Below are 13,525 nucleotides of genomic sequence, written 5' to 3'. Positions count from 1 at the left end.
CTGTGTCTAGATATTGATGCATACTTTATTGCACCAAATACATGCCAGTCCATGATATGTTCAAAGATCTTTGAAATACTCTGTGCAGAATACACAGAAAGATTGTTTATAGATTCATAGATACTAAGGTCAGAAGGGACCATTATGATCACCTAGTCTGACCTCCTGCACAATGCAGGCCACAGAATTTCACCCACCCACTCCTGCGAAAAACCTCTCACCTATGTCTGAGCTATTGAAGTCCTCAAATCGTGGTTTAAAGACTTCAAGGAGCAGAGAATCCTCCAGCAAGTGACCCATGCCCCATGCTACAGAGGAAGGCGAAAAACCTCAAGGGCCTCTTCCAATCTGCCCTGGAGGAAAATTCCTTCCTGACCCCAAATATGGCGATCAGCTAAACTCTGAGCATAGGGGCAAGATTCACCAGCCAGATACTACAGAAAATTCTTTCCTGGGTAACTCAGATCCCACCCCATCTAATATTCCATTGGGCCTATTTACCATGAATATTTAATTACCAAAACCGTGTTATCCTATAAAACATGCTTAGAGGAGAGCATACAATATTTTTTGAGAAAACTAAAGATGAGTTATCCAATACATTTATTTGATTTCCAGGACCAAGCATTTGCAGTCTAGACTTACAGCTGTCATTTTAAAAAATACTTAATCAGTCTGTCACTAGACTGTTTATATTGGTGAGGTTTCCAACTTTGCATCACAAGAAGATGAAAAATAGAGCAGGAGATACCAATATTTCAGAGATTTTCTTTTAGGGGAAGAGATGTAATGTGTCTCCAAGGCAAATATATGGGCTGCTCCAACCCCCATTCTTTGGCCCTGTCACAGGAGGGTGAATTGAAGAGTTGATATTTTCTCATTCCCTCATGCAAAGTGAAGGAAGCACCTTCTTCCTCCAGAAAAGAGGAAGTTGTAATAAGTGCATATTAAAATATGCACATTAAAATATGCACCTGGACAAAAGGGCAGCCAGTTCATACAACTGAATGTGTGCAGGGGTGTATGAATGTGTCTTGCCACTTTTCAGCTCATCCATGATTCCCAGATATAGGGAAGAATTAATCAAGGTATTCAATCAGCATAGATCTCCCAACATGGAGAGAAGGAGCATGGGATCATTCGGTCTCCTTTGACAGGCTGTAGTGAATCGACGACACACCGGTGCGGTGTCTCCTGCTGGTCATCCTGGGAATTAGCTCTCCAGCCTAAGGAGCACCCTCTGCAGGCCGGTGTCTCGCCTGTCGCTGGCCCCCCATGTCCCTCCCAGACCCCGGTGCCCCTCTACCTCAGGGTTCTGCCCCCAGCAGTAACCCACAATCTGGGTCTCCCCACCCAAGGGAACCCCTAACCCTCTACCCCCACCTAACCTCAATGGCTACTGCCAGTCATCATCTAGCTCCCGCTCACTGGGGCAGACTGCAGTCTGTAAACCACTCATCATCAGCAATGAGGTTGGATCAGCTGCCTCTGCCTGTCTCTGGGCTGCACCTCCCAGCCCCAGAACCTGTATAGGCCTTTAGCAAGGCCTCAGCCTGGGGAAGTTGCTAGGCTGGAGATCCCCAGCTCCTCTGGCCTTTCCCCAGCCCTGCTCCGCTCCGTGTACCCTTTTTCCCTAGGCAACTAGATCCTTCTCTCTCAAGAGCTAGAGAAAGAGTATCTCAACTCCTCCCTGAGCCCTTATATAGGGCCAACTGTGGCCTGATTGGGGCGCGGCCCCAACTGTGGCTGCTTCTCCAATCAGCCTAGTTTATTGGTTTCCCTGGGCAGCCCTTTCCCAGGGCTGTTTTAACCCATTCAGGCCAGAGTGGGGTGACCGCCCTGCTATATGGGCCTTAGAGGGAGAATTCCTTCCCTCTTCCCCACAAACCAGAGAAGGTAAAACAAGTCATTTTCCAGCATGTACAAGACGTATAATTGTGAGTTGAGGAGCTGCTTTTCTGGAAAAAAATATAGTCCAGCACTTCTCCAAAGATTTGCCTGTGTCTTTGTAATTTGTGTTACCTGGTGCTGAAGGTTACAGTCACTCCACAGCAGACTCTGTGAAACAGGCCAAAAAAAGTTATTTTGACAAAGTTAGAAGGTGGTCAAAAATAAGGTTAAAAATGGAAATTATCTGAAATCTTAAAGCTGCAAACAGATTTATTTTAAAAGTCACCTTCAGGGAGCCTTATCTGGCTGGGTTGGTTAGATTAGTTCTCATGCTGTTTCTTGAACAGTATAGAGGCCACTGAATGCATTATGCACCTCCATGATATTCTGTCTTGAGCCTAATATGGTGTGTTATGTGGTAGAATGCCCGTGAGGGACAGGCATCTGTTGACACCATCCAGTCATCATGTTTTAGATCTTCCAAGGGGGTCTTTTCCATCCAGCTTCCATTGGGTCAAAGTCAAAGATGATTCTTGCAGGGAAGCTGGTAGGCATTTGGAGAAGATGACCATACCACCTTGGAAAGCATTCGGTGACCATTTGAAAGAGAGGGACCTGTTTTTCAAACATTTTGGTTCTTTGTAAAACTACCCAACTGTTCTGTTAATGATTTGGGATGTTAAACAGCAGGGATGGTAAAAGTTGCATGACACTGGAGATTCTCTACCTCTGTGGTTGAAGTCACCAGGTGATAACTCTACTCCAAGCGGCATGTAGCCTTCTTCTGAGTGACGAACAGAGAGGGGACAAAAAAAGGGTGCAGGGGAATAACAGAAGTAGAAAAAGAGATGAGCAAAAATGTCTGAAAAGAAAGATGGCGACTGTGCCAGGGTGTAAAGGGACACAAGAGTAGTGCCCTCATCTTTCAATCCATTAAACAGTGGCTCCTTCAGGAATAGTTGCAAACAACTAAACTATGGAGTCACGACTGTGATACATTATCTCTTCCCAGTAGTGAACAGGAGAACTTGACCCATCTTTACTTTCATCTTTGCTTCTCACATAATCTTGTCTATTTCAGTTTCTGACTGAGGCATGATTAATTCCTAATGACTATCCAAAAAAAAAAACAACAACAAAAAACCCTGGGTAACTAGTGAAAAGGGCACATTTATTCTGCTGTTTGTTAGCTGGCTTTAGCATCATGGTGTTGAGTCTTAATGCAGCAGTATGCACTGCACAGGAATTTACTTCTAGAAATGATGCAATGTTTGAGCATCAGCATGGGTTGTCAATCATTCCTTGGTATTCCAGAAAACAAGATCAGGAGGTATCCATTTAATCATCTGAGCTACCCTTGGTAAGAGGTTCCTGATTGCTGTATCTTTTTAGATATTCAAGGTTTGCCATGGCAGAACCAGAGCAGCATTTTTAAAAGCCTAGAAGTACCTACTGTTGTCTGTGTATGGTATAGAAGTAGTACATTTTCTCCGTCAGGCACATAGGAATTGCTTGAGTACATGGAAGGGCAATATGGAGAATCAGTAGTAAAGAGTATGATTTACAGGTGTGCCATGCAGATTAAAATACACAAAAATCGTAAGGAAATTTACAATTTCAAAGCAATTTGGGATTTAAGCCAATTTGTCAATATTTACATAATCCACCATTTCTTTAGCTATCTTCCCTGTATAATAAGTTCTGGTGCATGGAAGTTTATTTCTGCTTTTAATGTTATCATGTCACTGCAGCATAGTAGGAGAATGATACCAGAGTAAGGAAAAGGATTTTCTAGACTATCCAACTATTTTTTCCTGACAATTTTTAATGGATTTTAGGGCCAGCTAATTTTCAGTTCAGTCTCCTCAAAGCCCCTTTACTAATTGTTGGCAAATGAGGTGCCCATGTTAGGAAGCACCTGTAGGTGTTCATGACCTGGCAAAGTGGCAGATCTGCAAGGCCTTGTTTAACTAAGTTATTACCCTCTCATAATGATTTCTTAGAGTATCTTAAGAAAAACATGGGCCTGAAGTAAAAGTGAATTGAGATAAACGTTTCTATCCTCTTTTTTAAAAAAAGGCTTATCTGCGATGGCACAACTCACTAACCCAATTTGCTGGCATTTCCACCATGAATCCTGTTTTTCCAGAGTTTAGAGAATAAAAATTCCCCTTGGTTTGTAACTTGGCTATAATTCTGAGGTATAAACACTTGCAAAAAATCAGTTTGGTCTTTAAGTAATCTGAGTCATAACTATTCTGTGGCCTCATAAAATTCACAGTGATCAGTTATTACACTCACTATACTTATTATAACAATATACATTTCACAGACATCAACAGTAGAACTTAGGATCAAAATCTCAGACTACTATGACTTGTGCTGAAGAAAAATCTCACTCGCTGTAGTATTTAGGCATATGTCTTTTGTAGGCTCACCACTGCTAGTCACAAACATAAAACTGGTCAAAAAATGGGAGAAAATTCTGCAAACTCTCTGGACAGATGACTTCTCCTGTGAAGCACCATGGCCTCTCCTCTTGGAGATGGGAAGCAGTACATCATGGGAGTCCCTGAGCATGATTCACAATGGGAAATGTAGTCCCATTTGGGTGCCACAGAGGAGAATGAAGACATGACACAACTGAACTACAGCTCTCGTGCAGCACCACAGCAGTATTCCCAAATGGAAATATTTTGGTTTCGGGACATTCATTTTTTCCGTGAAAAAAATCAAAATTTTCCACAGAAAGCAGACGTTTTTCATGATTATATTGTATTTTGTCAAAAACGCAATTTTTGGTTAAAAAAGAATTTAGATGGACATTTTTCAACCAGCACTACAAATACTTGAGCAAATCTAGTGAGGCAGTTACGAAGTGACAAAAGAAATGTCATGGGACACCTGGCTTCGATTCACTGTCCTGATCTCACAGTTTCTGGTGTCGGCATTGCGCGGGAGGTGACCCAGCCTTGGGAGGGAAGCCCCCTCTTCAGCTGATTAGCACTAGTGCTGACAGTATCTAAAGATACTGCCTTTCTCAGGATGGAAGGTGGCTGCAACATGGGCATAGAGAGTGGGTGTATATTGAAAGTGTGGACTATGGAACTGCTCTCCAAGGAAGGTAGAGAATTCCTGGAGGAAAAATAGGAGTTTGTCAGGTTAAGATGCTTTCTGTTCTCACATAACTGAATTTGCTTTGATCTGAATTTGACAAGTGATGTGTATATTATCCAACTGCAAGCACTTTGATCTCTTAGTTTAAAAAAAAAACAACAACTAGCCCAAGGGCCAAAATCTGCTCTCAGATATGTGCACAAAACTCCCACTGTCTTCAAATTATTAACTATGAAAGGTGGGAATGGACCAGAAACATAAATTACCTGCATTTTCAGAATTTCAAGAGTGTCCATGTAGTTCAGATAGTAGGACTTTCCTATCTGGGCCAGGAGATTTTGGGTTTACATTCCACACCAGGATTTTGGTTCAGTACAATGTTAGAGGTGTTGATGTTTGAATGAGGTGTTAAACTAAGGCTCATCCGTACCTGGGGTCCAGGGAAGTTGATTTTCCTGTTGATGAATTTTTCCTGTTGATTTCAGTGGAGCCAGGAATTTATCCCAGCTCCTAAAATTAGTCTTAGCTACATAACCGTTATTCTACCTAACAGCCACCTTCTCAGTGAAACTGATTGTAACATCAAAGGCTCTGAATGACTTATCAATGAAATGGCTGCTACATTACCTATAGAGTCACTGTACTACTAGACTTTGTCTTGTAAATGAAAAATACTGTGTACTGTAAAACCAAATTATAACCTCTGTGCATAACATTATCCTCTCTAAATATTGTCCAAACAAATACTTACAGTACTTACATTAAAAATATAGTAATTGTAGCTCCAGCAATCACACTGTAAAGTACTTAAATACATATTTACATGATCCATGTATCAGATGCCATAATAGTGCTTGGTAGTGTTGGCTCTCAGACTTCTGTAAGGAATGTTAATATTTTTACACATTGTTATAACTTCCATATATCTTGTTGCTTTGATGAATTGACTTGCCCCTTGATGGCCATTTTAAATTTAGGATCTTGACTTTTGCCTGAAATCTAAGCTGAAAATGTAACATTGGTCTAAAAATATTACATTTAACATATCAATTTATTAAATCCCTTTTCAGGAATATCTTTCATCAGTTGTAAAAGTCCTTCCAGTACATACAAAACCAAGTCCTTTCAATCCCATAGGAAGCCCCATTCAAGTCAATGGAGACCTACCTGTGTAGATCAGTTTGAAGCATCAGGGCCCAAAACATTAGTGCTTGTAATCTGTTTGGTATATGCTAGAAATATAACAGTTCAAATTACTTATTAGAAACTGAACTGTAGTTTCCCTTTACTTGTGCATCTGACATGTAATTAGTATGAATGAGTTTTAGAACACTGCTAGGCACACCTGAGACTTTTGTTTATCTGGTAGTATCCACCTTATGGGGTGTACTGTATAAGTTTTCACTGTCATTTCAACTTGTATATAATTGGCTCTGGTATATGAGAGCAGATGCAGGGCTATTGTCACAGCTTTTCATTTATATGTTTAGGGTGAAATTCAGAACAGAGGGCCAAGAAACCCTACTATAAGCCCTGGGTGAATTTCTCTCCACAACATGAAGCTCTCCTTTCTGCCCTGGTGATGTTAAATTAAACCTGTTCACAAAAAATAGTTCATCCAAAAAAAAAAAAAAAAGCTGGTTTTATCTCATTTTTACCCAGACAATGTACACAAGACCCAAAATTCCATGTACTACCTCCTCCACCCCACCTGCTACAAACTCCTATACTCTGCTAGCTGTGGGGGAGTCCGCCGTACTGAGTCAGACCAATGGTCCATCTAGCCCAGTATCCTGCCTTCTGACAGTGGCCAGTGCCAGATGCTTCAGAGAGCAGGAACAGAACAGGGCAATTAAGAATGATTCATCCCCTGACACCCAGTCCCAGCTTCTGGCAGTTGGACATTTAAGGACAGCTAGAGCATGGGGTTGCATCCCTGATGGATCTATCCTCCGTGAATGTATCTAATTCTTTTTTTAACCTAGGTATAACTTTTGGCCTTCACAACATACCATGGGCGCCAACTTCCCCTCTGCCCGGTGGGTGCTTAACCCCCCACTCCTACGGCCCTGCCCCTGTACCATCCTCACCCCGCCCAAATTCCATCCCCTTCCCCAAAGTCCCCACCCCGCCTTTTCCCACACCAGCCTCGTCCCCTCCCTGTCCCCATTCCACCACCTTCCCCCAAGTCCCCGCCCCTACCCCACCTCTTCTCCGCCTCCTCCTCCAAGTGGTCCCCGCTTCTCCCCCTCCCTCCCGGAAAGTGCTAAGTGCTGCCAAACAGCTGTTAGGTAGCAGACGGGCAGTGCTGGGAGGGAGGGGGAGTAGTTGGGATGCTTAGCCAACATTTTCCACTTGGGAAAGAAGTTAGTTTGAGTTGGGGCAGAAAAATGAGGACTAACTTCAGGTTTATTTAGCTTTAAGTTTAATCAAATGTGAGGTACTTTTATGATGGATTGAACTGCTAGAGAACCAGCGAATGGACAGAACCTGCCTTTAGCCTATTCAGCCAGTTTTTTTATCATAGCCTGCTAAGAAGTGGATTTAAAATCCTTGAGGGAGAGGGGAGGGAGAAACCTACAACATTATGTGTTGAGCTTCCTCCAATGCTTTTGCAACCCCTTAAAAGTACAGAGATGCATTGGCCTGTGGAATTCGGCTGAGCATAAGGAAAGAACTTGGTTGCCTGTGCATCCCAGTACAGAAAAATACATCAAAGAAAATAATCCATGTTAACCAGATACCTGGCAGTGTGTTCCTGCCACACAGGGAGATACAGATGGGAGTGAACAGAAACAGTAGGCTGCTGGCTGAACTGCTTCCAAGCCACAGGGGGCTGCTTTGCCTTTCCTGCTGGCAGGAGCGTTCCAGCACGGCTGCGTGAGCAAGCCCACTCCCCACCCCATCCTGCCCCAGGTACGCCCCCTGCCTGACCAATAGGGCCTAAAAAATAGGCGGGCCTAAGGCTATAGCCTTATTTGCCTATGGGTTAATCCGGCCCTGCATATAGACATGATATAATGTGGGGAAGAGGACTGAGCCTTGTGATACCCATACAGGTGAGGGCTCTGGAGGTTGAGGAACAGTTCCCCTTAATGACCCTCTGGATTTGGTCTAAGAGGAAGAACCTGAACCATCTCAGGGCATTTCTGTTAATCTCTACAGTAGTCGTGCCCAGACTTTTCCCTGTCATGCCCCTCTCTTACCAGTAATGGAATCTGTCCACCCCCACCCCCACTGCTGCACAGCCAGAGCTTCCTCAGCAGAGGAGCTCAGGCTGAAGGCGGAGCCGGGGGCAGAACTGGGAATAGGGGAGGAGCTGAGGCTAGATGCAGAGCTGGCCTGGGGGTGGAGAGGGAATGATGGCAAAGCTGGACTGAAGGCGGAGCAGAGGGCAGAGTGGAGCTGTAGCTAGGGTCGGAGCTGGTCTGGTGGCAAAGGAGGACTGAATGGTGCTTCCTCCCTACCCCCCATGGGGGCTGACCCAGGCCTCACCACATGCCCCCCTGAATGCTCCACTGTACCCCCCCTAGGGGATGCACCCCACAATTTGGGTACCACTGTTCTACAGCCTCTTGGAGATTGGATGGGAATATTTAGTGATCACTGGTATCAAATGCTACAGAAAGCATGGGTGTCTTTCCCTTGTGTATGGACAACCAGAGAACAACAAGTGTTGTCTCAATAACATGCTCTGGCCTGAAGCTTGACCAAGAGGGATCCTCAATACTGACATTTGAGAAGTGTTGGGGGCATGACCTGTGATGTGTTTGTTTTGCGAATGACTAAAAAACAATGTCACAAATCCAACACCTTTCACAAGAACTAATTTAATTTGAAAAGCCTGTGAAAAGGATCCCAGTTGCCCCCAAACATTAGCACAGATTTCCCATACCAGTCAGCTGAACTGGCAACCCACTGCACATGCTCCCACCATCAGGTTGTTACATCTGACGTATTTTACAGATTCTGAAATCTTCCTGCAAAGCAGCATTGTGTTACAATTCTAGTCCTAAACTACTGCAATTCCAGACCCCCTGTACTGCAATAGATTTACTTGAAATTCATAAATTTCCTTATCGGCAATAAGATTCCTTAATGGCAGAAGCTGCAGGGGCTGGCAATCGCTGTGCCAGCTCATTTTTTGTCTTGGTTTGGTGCTGGGGCATTTTTTTGGATGGTTTCATTTGCAGTTTGTGGTCCTTCAAGTTAAGATGATGGCAGGAAATAACAAGTTTCAGAGTAGCAGCCGTGTTAGTCTGTATTCGCAAAAAGAAAAGGAGTACTAGTGGCACCTTAGAGACTAACCAATTTATTTGAGCATAAGCTTTCGTGAGCTACAGCTCACTTCATCGGATGCATACTGTGGAAAATACAGTGAGGAGATTTATATACACACAGAACATGAAAAAATGGGTGTTATCATACACACTGTAAGGAGAGTGATCACTTAAGATGAGCTATTACCAGCAGGAGAGTGGGAGGGGGGGAAGAAAACCTTTTGTAGTGATAATCAAGGTGTGCCATTGCCAGCAGTTAACAGGAATGTCTGAGGAGCAGTGGGAATAAACATGGGGAAATACTTTTACTTTGTGTAATGACACATCCACTCCAGTCTCTATTCAAGCCTAAGTTAATTGTATCCAGTTTGCAAATTAATTCCAATTCAGCAGTCTCTCGTTGGAGTCTGTTTTTGAAGTCTTTTTGTTGTAATATTGCGAACTTTAGGTCTGTAATCGAGTGACCAGAGAGATTGAAGTGTTCTCCGACTGGTTTATGAATGTTATAATTCTTGACCTCTGATTTGTGTCCATTTATTCTTTTACGTGGAGACTGTCCAGTTTGACCAATGTACATGGCAGAGGGGCACTGCTGGCACATGATGGCATATATCACATTGGTAGATGTGCAGGTGAACGAGCCTCTGATAGTGTGGCTGATGTGATTAGGCCTTATGATGGTGTCTCCTGAATAGATATGTGGACACAGTTGGCAACAGGCTTTGTTGCAAGGATAAGTTCCTGGGTTAGTGGTTCTGTTGTGTGGTGTGTGGTTGCTGGTGAGTATTTGCTTCAGGTTGGGGGGCTGTCTGTAGGCAAGGACTGGCCTGTCTCCCAAGATCTGTGAGAGCGATGGGTCATCCTTCAGGATAGGTTGTAGATCCTTGATGATGCGTTGGAGAGGTTTTAGTTGGGGGCTAAAGGTGATGGCTAGTGGCGTTCTGTTATTATCTTTGTTGGGCCTGTCCCCTGTAGTAGTTGACTTCTGGGTACTCTTCTGGCTCTGTCAATTTGTTTCTTCACTTCAGTAGGTGGGTATTGTAGTTGTAAGAATGGTTGATAAAGATCTTGTAGGTGTTTGTCTCTGTCTGAGGGGTTGGAGCAAATGCGGTTGTATCGTAGAGCTTGGCTGTAGAGAGTGGATCGTGTGGTGTGGTCTGGGTGAAAGCTGGAGGCATGTGGGTAGGAATAGCGGCCAGTAGGTTTCCGGTATAGGGTGGTGTTTATGTGCCCATCGCTTATTAGCACCGTAGTGTCCAGGAAGTGGATCTCTTGTATGGACTGGTCCAGGCTGAGGTTGATGGTGGGATGGAAATTGTTGAAATCATGGTGGAATTCCTCAAGAGCTTCTTTTCCATGGGTCCAGATGATGAAGATGTCATCAATATAGCGCAAGTAGAATAGGGGCATTAGGGGACGAGAGCTGAGGAAGCGTTGTTCTAAGTCAGCCATAAAAATGTTGGCATACTCTGGGGCCATGCGGGTATCCATAGCAGTGCCACTGATTTGAAGGTATACATTGTCCCCAAATGTGAAATAGTTATGCGTGAGGACAAAGTTACAAAGTTCAGCCACCAGGTTTGCTGTGACATTATCGGGGATACTGTTCCTGACGGCTTGTAGTCCATTTTTGTGTGGAATGTTGGTGTAGAGGGCTTCTACATCGATAGTGGCCAGGATGGTGTTTTCCGGAAGATCACCGATGGATTGTAGTTTCCTCAGGAAGTCAGTGGTGTCTCGAAGATAGCTGGGAGTGCTGGTAGCGTAAGGCCTGAGGAGGGAGTCTACATAGCCAGACAATCCTGCTGTCAGGGTGCCAATGCCTGAGATGATGGAGCGCCCAGGATTTCCAGGTTTATGGATCTTGGGTAGCAGATAGAATGCTGCTAGATCAACCAGATCGGGGTTCCAGGAGTGTGTCTGTGCGGATTTGTTCTTGTGCTTTTTCAGGGAGTTTCTTGAGCAAATGCTGTAGTTTCTTTTGGTAACTTTCAGTGGGATCAGAGGGTAATGACTTGTAGAAAGTGGTGTTGGAGAGCTGCCTAGCAGCCTCTTGTTCATATTTCAACCTATTCATGATGACGACAGCACCTCATTTGTCAGCCTTTTTGATTATGATGTCAGAGTTGTTTCTGAGGCTGTGGATGGCATTGTGTTCTGTACAGCTGAGGTTATGGGGCAAGTGATGCTGCTTTTCCACAATTTCAGCCCGTGCACGTCGGTGGAAGCACTCTATGTAGAAGTCCAGTCTGTTGTTTCGACCTTCAGGAGGAGTTCACCTAGAATCCTTCTTTTTGTAGTGTTGGTAGGAAGGTCTCTGTGGATTAGCATGTTGTTCAGAGGTGTGTTGGAAATATTCCTTGAGTCGGAGACGTTGCAAATAGGATTCTAGGTCACCACAGAACTGTATCACGTTCGTGGGGGTATTTTCCAGCTTTGTGTTACCGCCGTATCCTCAGTTATGTGAGGACTCCTTCTCTATCCCATTTTGATCTGCTGCTACATTTTCTACTCTGTTTGCTGGTTCTTAAAAGATCAAAAGCCTTTTTTTTATGTTTAGAAAAGCACATTAATTACCCAGACAGGTTTGGTTTGCTGAAGGTTGTGTGTATTATCCATTTAGCTGGAGGTTTATCATGCTGTCATAATAATTCATCAAAGAGATCACAGTTTGCTGACAACACTGGTCAACTGATGTGACCCACAAGGACCACCTGTGGTGGACCTGATGAAACAGCCTGTAGCTCTTACTCCAGCATTTCTGGCATGCTTTATGTGCCACTGCACCTCAGGCATGTGCTATGTATCTTCCATCAGGTCTTCAAGAGACAAGCAGAGTGATTCAGAGAGTGCTGATAAACATAGAAGATATGAGTCACAGCTGCCCATGTCATCTCTTCTTCTGAGGTTACCATGGCTGTAAACAAGGGAGAATAGGAATAGCCAGACAATCAATTTACAGAACACTGAAAAGGTCAAGATATTATAGTATGCTGTATTGCACAGAATATACAAGGTACTAAAATTCTGATGCTTCATTCTTACGACAATAATTGCAGTGCAAGGTTAGAATGGCACAAAATTCAAGTGTTGTGACAAGTATACAAAGCAAATCCATACCTATTTCAATTACATGCTTACTGCACTACTTTTGTCTGGTCCTCTTTGGACCACTAATATTTAGGTGTTGTGTCTGAGCACAAGAAGCTTATTTGACCAGCAATTCAGGCTGAAAATCTTAATGCTTGTTTTGTTTCCCCAAGACTGACGTTATTCTGGTTCTGAAATGTGGGGTAACCTCAATCAACCTGTCACCTCCTACAATGGAGGAACTATAAGCTTTTTTTTTCTCCTCTCCAGCCTCTTCTCCTTTCCAATTTTCACTTCCATTCTTTCACATATTATTCCTCATTGTGGGGGAAAGAAGTTCTGTTGGTTTGATTTTGACTAGCTGTTCTTTTTTAACTGGGGCCAATCCCTCCTCTATGCCCAAATCATCAGCATGACTGCAACTTAGCCTGCCTCCATCATTTGGGTCTTTGGGACAGAATATTCCACTTTTTAAGCTCATGGCTCCAGTCAACTTTGAACAGGTGGGTTATGGGAGATAGTGCAGCATGGACAGTCTCTGGAGTTCCAGGATCCTCCACATTTCTTCTTCATCCCCTCACCCATCTCAAGAGATATTGAAATAGATCAAACCACCCTGAAGGAAGTCTCACACACCTGAATGCTAGAGGTAGTAGAAGCTGCCCCCAGTCTGCAATGGTCCTCAGCCCACATGGTCCACCAGCATCCTGCTGCCTTCCAGCTCTTCTCCCCTCAGATGTGGGTTGTCTCACATCCAAGCCGGGCTCCTCTCCGGTCCCGTTCTCCCCTCCCTAGGCTATGGCCCAGAATGTCTCCTGATGCCACCCAACTCAAGGCCCTGCCCCATCGAAGGGCTGATGGCTGAAAATTAGAGGGTTATCTTTGGGGGGGGGGGTCAAATAGAGCACCCCAAGTCTAGCCGCTGCCTCTAGAGGAGGGTGGGACTTGGGTCACCTAGTTTTAACCTTTGCATGTGTCCTACATAGCCTTAGATATTTTTTCATAGCATCTGCTTGTTTTATATATGACAAATAAAGTATCTGAGTTTTTTTGTATGTAAAAAGAAAAAAAGACAAAAGGTGCCCAGAGCTCTACTCCATAATATCACAGTTAAAAAAAAAAAAAGATCAAGAGGAATTCAGGCCATC

The sequence above is a fragment of the Caretta caretta genome, chromosome 1 (genome assembly GCF_965140235.1).
Source record: "Caretta caretta isolate rCarCar2 chromosome 1, rCarCar1.hap1, whole genome shotgun sequence".
Lineage (NCBI taxonomy): Eukaryota > Metazoa > Chordata > Testudines > Cheloniidae > Caretta > Caretta caretta.
This window is presented reverse-complemented; position numbering follows the sequence as displayed.